Here is a 10,625-nt window from a genome sequence, read left to right on the forward strand (position 1 = left end):
GCCCCGCCCTGCAGGGTCCTAGTGCCCGCCCCCGCCCGACCCTGGAGGGGACCGGCCCGGGATGGGCGCCCCGGGAGAGGAGTGGTCGAGCAAGCGTGGGCCTTGAGGTCGCTGCGCGAGGCCACTCGGGAAGTTTTCCTCGGAAGCCTCGTTCTCACCCCCTCCCATCCTCTCAGGTATGCATCTCTGTCACAACCTGTTTGCACTCGGCACGTGGTCCTGGGGACCCCCGGAGACCCAGAGATGGGCGCCCGCATTCTCCCACCCCCCTCCCACACACCGTGGCTGGGGAAGAGCTTAACTGAATGACAGCTCCACCGTGGCTGGGGACAGACCCCAGGCGACAGATCCAACCCCCAACAACCCGGAGGCAGCGTGCAGCCTAAACAAACCCGACCCATCCCTGACCTCTTGCGCAAAGCCTCCAGAATTCAAAGTTCACAGGTCTCCGTCCTAACCTCGCTCCCCCTGGGAGCTTCAACCAGACATCCACCCCCACCCCCTGCTTCGATCTGTCGCCTCTGTCTACCTGCCCTCCCCTTGGTCCAGAACACCCCCACTACCATCCCTCCCCACCATGGATCACACTGGGCTCCCATAAGCAAGGGGCCTCAGAGCTCTGGGGCTGCCTGCCCAGGCAGGGCTGCCTAGAGCCCCAGGGCACCAGGAGAGACAGATCTATTCCCACTACCCTCTCCTAGGGCCCTGGGTCCTAGTGCCAGCTTAGCTTCCAAGTACTCTGTGCTTTGGAGCTAGCAGCTGCTCACCCCTCAGGGACCAGGCCAGTCTACAGGTGGCCCCCTATCTCAGGGGTGGGCCAGGGAGACCTGTGTGGCCAGTGCCTCAGGATGAGCAGGTGTCATGGCCCAGCAAGTGCTACCACTAGCCAGGGGAGAGAGTCCAGGGCCGTGCAGGGCTGGGCCTCCTCTCACCCCAGAGTCCCTTGCTCTGCCCTGTGACCCCCATCTTCCTCCCTGGGCCTTGGTCTCAGCAGGGATAGTCCAAGGCACCTGTCAGCCTCAGCACCCAGAGCCCTGGGATGGAGCAGCTTTCCTCCAAGGTGCTAGGAGGAAGAGGAAGCACTGTCGTCGTCGTGGCAGTTTCACAAATAGAGGTGTTTCTCCCAGCCATGCTGAAGACCTGGAGATGTTTGTAAATCAGGCCCGATTTTAGAAATGAGTGGGGGTGAGCAGGGAGCCCTGAAGACAAGAAGTCTTCCAGAGCCTTCTGCCAAGAAACTCTGTAAACTGGAGTGCAGGTCCCCATGAGTCCTGGTGGGATTGGCCCTGGGTCTCCAGGCCTACCACCTGCAGGGTGGGATGCAAAGGTAAATCATCCTGGCACCCCTTCTTAGGGACACACTGTGTAGTGTCTGCAAAGAGGCTAGCTATGCCCCCAGCCAGCCCTGGCCCTGGCCTCCATGGTCTCCTCGGATCCCCTGACTCCACAGGCTAGTAGGAGAACCCAACAGAGCCCCAGTGGAGCCTACTCCCACCCTGTGAACCACAGCCCTAGGTTTCTTCCATCAGGAGAACAGATGGCAGCACTGCCTGGTACCGCTGTTTTTCTAGTGCCCTAGTGGCACACATCTCAGCAGACAGTTCGCAGCCTGTCACCCAGGCCCTGGGAGATGGTAACAAGGCTAGGTGACAGCAGAAGGTGGCCGTGAGGGCAGGCAGGCAGACTGGCTTCCTACCCTGGAGGGCTGCCCATCTGATCGAGCCAGGAGTCCAGGGAGTTCCAAATGGCAGGACACCAATGAAGGAGGTAAACCCCTGGGGTCTGGGAAAAGTAAAAGGGGAGTGACAAGGGTGGGAGAGGGGGCTCCCAGGCTCAGGTGGCTGTGTCCTGGGCACAGTCCTGGGTCTGAGATGTAGGGAACCCAGGGGCATCACCCCTATCCCACTCTTTAGTCATCTGCCGTTTCCACGGGCCCCTCCAGCCATTTCCACATTTTGCTGTGAAACCCCCGATAACCTCTTGAAGGTGACAGAGTGGATAAGGCCCTATCTGCTTTAGGACAAACAAGCGAGTCCAGAAGGGTGGGAGGGAGGGCCTCTGGAGGAGGAGCCTGGGCCACAGCCTGGCAGTGGAAAGGGCCTGGGCCATTGGGTATACACCCTGGCATCCACAAGTCCCTAACTGTGTGATCAGATGCTGATATGCCCTCCCTGAGCCTCTGAGAATCATCACAATGATGAGAGTTGTATATATTCCAGCTTTACCCCCAGATGAGTAGCCAAGGAGAAGCAGTAGCAGTACCCTCAGATGTGTACCAAGGAGAAGCAGGCACCCTTTCCAAAGCTGCATGATTCCAACCACAAGTATCAGGGGACCCACACTGGGATTTGATCAGTAAGAGTCTCAGGGGAGATTAAATAGAGGGAAAGGTTGGAAAAGGTGGCCCCTGCTCTGCCCGCTGCAGCCCCTTACCCCCAGGAGGTGGTCAGAAGAACTCTCCCAGCTCTTCCCATCCCCTAGGGCAGAGTGCTCCAGAACCACGGAGCAGGAGCCAGGGTGGGTGCAGAAGGTGAGAGTGAGGACGAGAAGGTGCTTAGCAAACCGAGAAAGCATCCGGGAAAGTGAGGATTTATTGTCAGGGGTGCCCACCTGCGTCTCACACGTGCCCCTGACAGAGCATGCTGAGGCCAGGGGAGGGCCCCTGAGTCACACAAGTGAAATCCCACAGTGGGGAACTTGTGCCCCAGCATAGTGATGGGATCATGGGGTCACCAACCTGGCTCACTGCCCCACTTCCCCAGTGTTAGAGTGTGTCAGACACCTGCCTGCAGCCACCTGTGACCTTAATACTTAATACTTCCCTTCAGCCCCCTACCCAAGTAAATTCCTCCTCTGGCTGAGGTCATCTGGCCCCACCCCCTCCCTTTATAGATGACAAAACAAAGACCCAGGCAGCAGCGCCAGGGCAGTAGTAAGAACCGCCTCTCCAGCCCTATTACATTGCACACACCCACCTGCCTCCTGATGATCTTGGCCCTGCCACTGGTCCCTCCCAGCTTCCCCCAGCAACTGCCAGACAGCCCAGAAACCTGGACAATGAGAGGGCTCCGAGTCTTGGCTTGTTCCTGAGGTCTATCACTACTTACCATCTAGTCAGCCAGCCAGCTGCCTTGATCCCCCTTCTGGGAGATGAGAGGCCCCCTCCTGCCCACCCGTTCTTCCCGTGCCCCCTCCTCAGGAACAACCCTATGTGCCATTTTGGGTGGAGCCAATTCCCAGGTTGCCTAGGCAATGAGACCGTGTCCTGGGAGCACTGTTCTAGAAGCTTAGGCAGTGACCTGTGTGATGTCACCAGGAAGTAGCAGAGTGGCCAGGTAGTTCCAGCAGGCCCTCGGGAAGGGCCTGGGACACAGCACCCGGAAGCTCCAGGCAGCAAGTCCTTTACAGTCCTGCCTGGACCCGGATATAAGTATTTGCCCACAGCAGAGCTCACACCCCTGCTGGGCTCAGAGCAAACAGCCCGAAGTGTCTTGAGGGAGTAGCTGGAACAACAGAGCACCAGCACTGCCTGGGGTGCTGTCATGGTCCCCATGAACACATACCGTCTAGGTGTGGACATGGCCAACCCGTCATGGGCACAATCTCTTTCTCATTCTCACTCTCGCTCTTTCTCTCTCTCACACACACACCAGGCATAGCTGGCACATCCAAAACACAGGGCTACGAGGGAAAGCAGAATTCCAGGTCAGTAGCCAGTAGCTGTCACTGTAAGTCCATCCCAACTTCCCATGGAGGAACTGCCACACTCACAAGGCACCAGCTCCCAGTGACTCCCAGTCACATCTCAGTACCCTCACAAATGTCCTGCGCAGACCAGCATTATGCCACATGCACTGCATCGTGGGGGTCCATGGGCCGGCACTATGCCACACGTGCTGCGTCATGGGGGTGTGCAGGCCAGCACTATGCCATGCTGCACTGTGGGGGTATGTGGACCAGCAATAGGCCACATGCACTGCGTCATGGGGGTCCATAGGCCAGCACTATGCCACACGTGCTGCATCATGGGGGTGTGCAGGCCAGCACTAAGCCACACACGCTGCATCGTGGGGGTGCATGGACCAGCACTATGCCACATGTGCTGCGTCGTGGGGATGTACAGGCCAGCACTAGGCCATGCTGCACTGTGGAGGTACCTGGACCAGCAACATGCCACATGGGATCATGGGAATGCACAGCATGTCTGTGGTGGGAGCTTTGGTAGGATGAGACCTGGTCACACTGCATTCTGTCCCACCTCTCGGCCCCATCAGAGGGTCCCCCAAGGAACATCAGCCCCATGAGGAAAAGTGGCTCACCCAGCTGACCCCACACATGGTCTCCTGGGTGTGGAAGTTGAGCCACCTCCAGTGGGAGCTGGGAGAGATCCAGGGGTTCCTCTGTGCAGGCTACCTAGTGTCCCCAAGAGCCTCTTTCCTCAGGAATAATAAATAGCTCTGGGCCTGCCATCTCCCCTCAGCTAGGGCGGTCCTCCCCAGAGGCCCCACTAGCTCTGTCTTTGAGCTGACCAGGAAGGAGCCAGAAAGAGAAAGTAGTGCTGCTGCCAGAAACAGTACCTCAGGCTGAGGCTGGAATTCTCCCAGGCAAGGAGAAGAAGCCGTTGACAGCCTTGTTCCTCCAGCAGGTCCCAAATCGCCCCTGCCCGCAGGGGAGAGACTGGTCAGACTGGGAGCCTCTAACAGGAAATGCCCGGTCTTTTGGAGGTGACATGGATCAGACCAACAATCAAACTGAGTTCCTGCAGTGCCTGAAGGGGTCTGACCTGCAAGGAGCAGGGCACCCCATCACCTGCAACCCCTGGGCATGGTCCCTCTGGAGGGTGATCCTGGGGAAGACCCTACCGCACTGCTCAGCAAGCCTCCCCAGGGAGTTAAGGCGGGGCGAGGGGTGTCACACCACCTTCCTGCTGGTGGTGGGGCTCACTCTTGTTAAGGCTCCCTGTCCCCTGAGCCTGGCGGCTGGCAGCAGAAGCCCAGGATGCCCAGAGGGCTTCTCCCAGGGCCATGATGTGCAGGACCTAGAGGAGGGAGAGGGAAGGACAGGAGGAGGCAGGCAGGTGGCTGCAGGCCCTGGCTCAGCAGGCTGGACAGAGGCAGGGGCTGGGGGTCAGGCCCTCTGGGCAGAATCCCAGATCCCAGTTCTGCCAGTTCCTGAGTTTGCCTTTTCCCCCCCACAAAGATTTGTAGTATTTACTTAAACAGATTTATATATACATACACACACACACAGAGGGAGAGACAGAGAGAAATCTTCCACTTGGAGGCTTATTCCCCAAATGGCTGCAACAACCAGGTCTGGGCCAGGCTAAAATCAGGGAGCTCAGAGCTTCTTGCAGGTCTCCCATGTATGTTCAAGGGACCCAAGGACTTGGGACATCTTTTGCTCCTTTCTCCAGGTACATCAGCAAGGAGCTGGATCAGAAATGAAACAGCTGGGACTTGAACCAGTGCCCAAATGGGATGTTGACACTGTAGGTGAAGGCTTAACATGAAATACCACAGTGCCAGCCCCTGGCCAGCCTTTCCGTTTCTCAGTTGTCTCCTTTCAAGATGAGTAGACTAACAGGGTTGCCATCAGTGCAGTAGGGATGAGGGGCATGTTAAGACACAGCATCCGCAAGTGCCACAGCTGCTACCAGTTCCCTCTCTGATTACCCGGTGCCTCTCCTCAAGGCCTGGGCTCCTTCCCACATCTTCCTTCCCTGACCATGGGCCAGGTCTTCCTCTTCCTGACCTGGGCTAACCCAGGGCCTGAACGGTCAAGAGTGAAGCAAGCAAGGACAATGGCATCTTGTGCCTCTCACTTGGCCTTGATTCCCAGCAGAGCTACTGGTGGCCTGCTGGTGTCCCCCTGGGGGGCCTTCACCCAGTGGCATTCAGCTCCTTCTACCTACCCCAGTCCCTCCGCAGTGTGTGACCAGTGGGTGCCCAGAATGCACAAGGCACTGGGAGCCTGGCTGTGCCCAGCCAGAGGGCAGTGCTGTCTGGAGATGTCCTCCCTCCAGGGGATCCTTTCCAGGTCCCAGTGAAAGGCTGACTTGGAAAGGAGGGTCGACAAGAGGAGGTGTCCCTAGGGAGTCTGACTGCAGATGGGGCAGATGACTCTGCTGTGGGTCAAGGTGCATCCTGGAGTCAAAGTGCACACTTGGACCAGATGGCAGCAGCAGGCTCTGCTTCCATGAAGCACAACTATTCTGGGGACTCCTGCCAATGGCCCCTTCCCTTACTGAGTCCCTGGGGGGCCCTGGGTCAGCAGGCATCTCCCAGGCCTCCTGGGGTTGGCGGTGGTGGGGAGGGGACTGCCTCCCTCAGCATCTTCTAAATTTAGGACTTGAGCTCTGTGACTCACTCCCCAATCCACTCTGCACCCCTCCTCGGCAGTGTGCTCCCATGGTATTTTTAGCCTCTGCTGCTTTAGACTGATTACGAAGGTCCCAGAATCCCACAGGATTCTCTCTTTCCAAGGAGAGGTCCCCCGTCTCTAGAGTCAGCTCTGGGTTTCCCTCTCACTGGGGCCTGTGCTCCCCGTGCCCCTGTCCCTCCATCTTCCCAACCTGCCACCCAGCCAAAGTATACTCAGGTAGCCACACCAGGGAGCCCCTCCAAGCAGGCCTGGGTTGGCAGTAGGGGTAGGCAAGCTGCGGCTGGGCCCTGCCCCCTCTGATGCAGCTGCTGGGCAGAGGCCTTTCCTGCAATCAGCAGGAGGTTTGAGTTCTGGGCCAGACACACTCCCACCTTTGTGCAGGGCTAGCTTTTTTCTTGGCTATAATAAGGGGTTTGCACCAGACTTCCATTAAGGAGACTTGGGTCGATGCTGAAATTACCGCTGAGCGGTGGGGTGTCCGCCTTCAAAGAGGGTGGGCTGGGTGGGGGATCTCGCAGAAGGCCATGTTGCCGGGTCAGGTTCTCCCCCTCCAACTTCCCACACCATTCAGGGAAAATTTAGGGCAAGAACCTGCTTGTTACCTTCTCACCTTCTGGAGCTCCCCCTCTGCAAGGGAGGAAAGGCTGTATGAGATTCCCATACCTGGAAGGGCTGGGAAGTGCCCAGGGTTGGTCTGATTTTGGTCTGACAGTCCAGATATGTAACCTGCAGCTTAGGGCAAGACCCCTCCAGGACTTTGGACCTCAGGCTGTGTCCGGGGAAGGGAAGCCGATGCACGAGGAGTGTGAACTTCCCTGTCAGGCATGCTGGGGACAGAGAAGGAGGCAAGCACATGGGCGCCCTGCCACTCTCCCCAAGTACAGATACACAGGGCACCGTGTGGGGCTATGTGAGAGAAAGACAGACCCTTCTGTGCCACCATGTGGCTAAAGCAGAGCCCCATGGGTGGCCTGCCCCAGGGTGCCTTCACAGGGAAGCATGTGGCTAGTGCTGCTAAAAGGGTGGCCCTTGTTTAGTACTGCTTTGTGCCCTTCACTGGCCTTCTCTCTAATCTGCAGTCATTCCTGGATAAGGTGTATGTGCCCACCCCACAGGCGACAGCAGTAAGGCTCAGAGAGGGGCCGTGACCTGCCTGGGGTCACAGTGTTAGGTCCCCCGCAAGGCTGGCTGCAATCCTGGCTTCTGTTTGCTGCCCCCAAGACAGCTCTTCTCAGAGTATACATTAGACACTCAATGAAAGTTTGATGAAGACGTTTGGTCCCTGCCATGTAACGGAAAGATCTTTGTCCTGGTCCAGCTCTTCCCCTATGCCTTATGTGTCCTTAAGAGAATCCTCCTCTTGCCTCCATTTCTGAAGCTGAGAAGAGGCCGACAGGTGAAAGCCCAGAGTCGGGTACCTGGAGGTGGGGAGGCTCTCAGGTTCCTGTGTCTACAAAGTCCTGCCTTTCATGACATGCCCCTCAGGGGTCCCAGCCCCTCCAAGAGCATGGGCAGCCAAGCTCCATGTCTATAAAGAGCTGGTCACTTCTCTGGGGAACAGCTGCAGGTTCCTCCAGATGACACAGTGTGTCCCTGCTGTACCACCTCGCTGCTCCCCCTGCAGGGGGAGGGGAGGCTCTACAGTCTCACATCAACATGCTTGGCTTCCTCTCCCCCACACCAGGCCTCCCAGGTACCCCAGGGGCTGCCGCTGGCCCAGCTGGAGTCCCCTAAGCATCCTGACTCAGAAGCAAGCCCAACACCTTCCTATTCTTTTTCATTGAGAGAGCCCCCTGTCATCACACCCTGTCCTGAGGAGCAAAATCTGGGACTCCAGCTCCAGCAACATGGTTTTTGTCCTCCAGGACCTTCCAGATCCTTCACATCCTCCTGCTTCCTGTGTCACCTCAACAGAGCAGGGCCCTACTCCATCAGCTCAATGTGGGGCAGGATGTGGAGGGGGCTGCCCCAGGTCTTCATGGTACCTTGGTCTCTCTTGCCCTGTATCCAGCAAAGGCATGATCCTTGGGGTGCAAAGACGGGCTCCAGAACTAAAAGGTGGAGGTTTAACCTTTGCCCCCAGACTGCTGAAGCCTGGGGCAAGCCCCCCACACTCTGTCGGGCCCTTGGATCTGAGATGTGCAGAATGAGGGAATGGGTCCTTGCACACTACTTGGGAATTCAGTTTTAGCCCCTGAAGCTCATCTGATCCTCTCAACGACCCAGTCTCATGGACAAATGACAAAGTTTAATAGGCTCCCTGAGGGAACAGAATTACCAGCAGTCACCCAGCAAGTCTGAGGCCGAGCATGGGTCCAGTCCTTGATCCCGCTATACGATGAAGGTGGGACTCTGGCTTTGTGACTTTCTATGAGTTGCTGCCCCATCCGTAAAAGCGCTGTGGTAAGGCTCGAATTAGAAGAAACGACTGGATCCGCACTTTACAAACAGCTAAATAGTCAGCACTTAGCACGGCTGACTAGGAAATTCATTACCGCTCTCCGCTCCAAGGCGCCCCCACGTGTCCATCCAGCGAACCTCAGTTTGCGCAGGCGCCTTTCACGGTGTACGGGCGCCTGGAGCACCGGCATCTGCGCCTGCGCGTTTGGAAGTGCTCTCCCCACCCCCCCAAGGCTCCTGACGGTCGCGTTCGCTTCGTCACCCGGCACCCTGGGGCTTCCTCTGGACTCTAGAGTCCCAGGGCGGCAGAGGTCTGAGTCGCGGCGGGATGAGGCTCCGCCAGCGCCATCCTCTTCTGCTGCGCTCCACTAAGCCCCAGATGCCCGTTCGGGTCCAACACCGCACGGATATCGCCGGCAGCGCCAGCCGAACGGCCCGCGCACTGCCTCGTGGGAGCTGTAGTTCACAGCTAGGAACCTTCTGGGACTAGAATACTGTATTAAACTATGTCTCCCAGAAGTCTAAGAGACAGAGTGGCGGAAGGAGGCCCCACCGCTTGTTGGGAAAGTTAGGGGCTGGAAATGAGGCATTGCTCAGGCTGAACAGAAACAGTGGAACTGGGAGGTCTGAGCGTAGTGGGGTGGTGTGTTCCAATCACACATTTGTTACACAGCAGTCGTCAAGGAGCAGAGTAGATATTGGGGCTGTTTTTTGTTTTGTCTTAGATTTGTTTGTTTTTATTGGATAATAAGACATACAGAGAGTAGAGACAGGAAAGATCTTCTGTCTGCTGCTTCACTCCCCAAGCGGGGGCAAAAGTCGGTGCTGCGCCAATCCAGAGCAAGGAGCCAGGTCCCAGGAGCTTCTGGATCTCCCACACGGGTGCAGGGTTCCAAGGCTTTGGGCCATCCTGGACTGCTTTCCCAGGCCACAAGCAGGGAGCTGGATGGGAAAAAGGGCTGCTGGGATTAGAACCGGCACCCAAATGGGATCCTGGTGCTTTCAAGGCGAGGACTTTAGCCACTATGCCCTCCAATATCTTTTTAAGAGATTTTAAAAATTTTTATTGGAAAGTCAGATATTCAGAGAAGAGGAGAGACAGAGAAGATCTTTCGTCTGATGATTCTCTCAATGGTTGGAGCTGCGCCGATCTGAAGCCAGGAGCCAGGAGTTTCTTCCAGGTCTCCCGTGGGTGGGTGCTGGGTCCCAATGTTTTTGGCCATCCTTGACTGCTTTTCCAGGCTACAAGCAGGTAGCTGGATGGGAAATGGAGCTGCCTGAATTAGAACCGGCACCCTTATGGGATCCTGATGTATTTGTTGTGCCGGATTTTGAAATCCCCAGCTAATCATCAAGTCTGAAGTCAGTGTTAAGGCATAAAGGTGGTTTATTCAAGTTAACCTAGGTCTCCCAGCCACCTCCCCCAGCAGGGCTGGGCTGGGGGAGGGGCAGCCGCAGCCAAGGCTGCTAGGATCTGCAGGGAGGACAAAAGAGAAAGAAGAGCTAGAGCAAGAGACCCCCAGTTCTTATACATTTCAGGCTATTAACTATACAGTCATGATTTAGCAGGCTTCTATTGGTGGGTTTGAAGCAAGCCACTTTCAAAAAGTACAAATCGATGAGCTAAAGGGCGGTGAATCTTATCAAACACCAGGTACCTCCTTCCTGAGGAGTGGTCTGCCTACATGACCTGCCAGGTGTCCTGCCGGGTGTCACGTAGACTATCAGGCCTGGAGTTCACACAGCCCCTAGCCAAGCCATTAAGGCAGGAATTACGAAAGGCAGAAAACACCTAGGTTCTTCATATTCAAGGCGAGGACTTTAGCTGCTAGGGTACCACA

This window comes from Ochotona curzoniae, unplaced genomic scaffold, assembly GCF_017591425.1.
Source record: "Ochotona curzoniae isolate NIBS_2020 unplaced genomic scaffold, NIBS_Ocur_1.0 scaffold_3223, whole genome shotgun sequence".
Lineage (NCBI taxonomy): Eukaryota > Metazoa > Chordata > Mammalia > Lagomorpha > Ochotonidae > Ochotona > Ochotona curzoniae.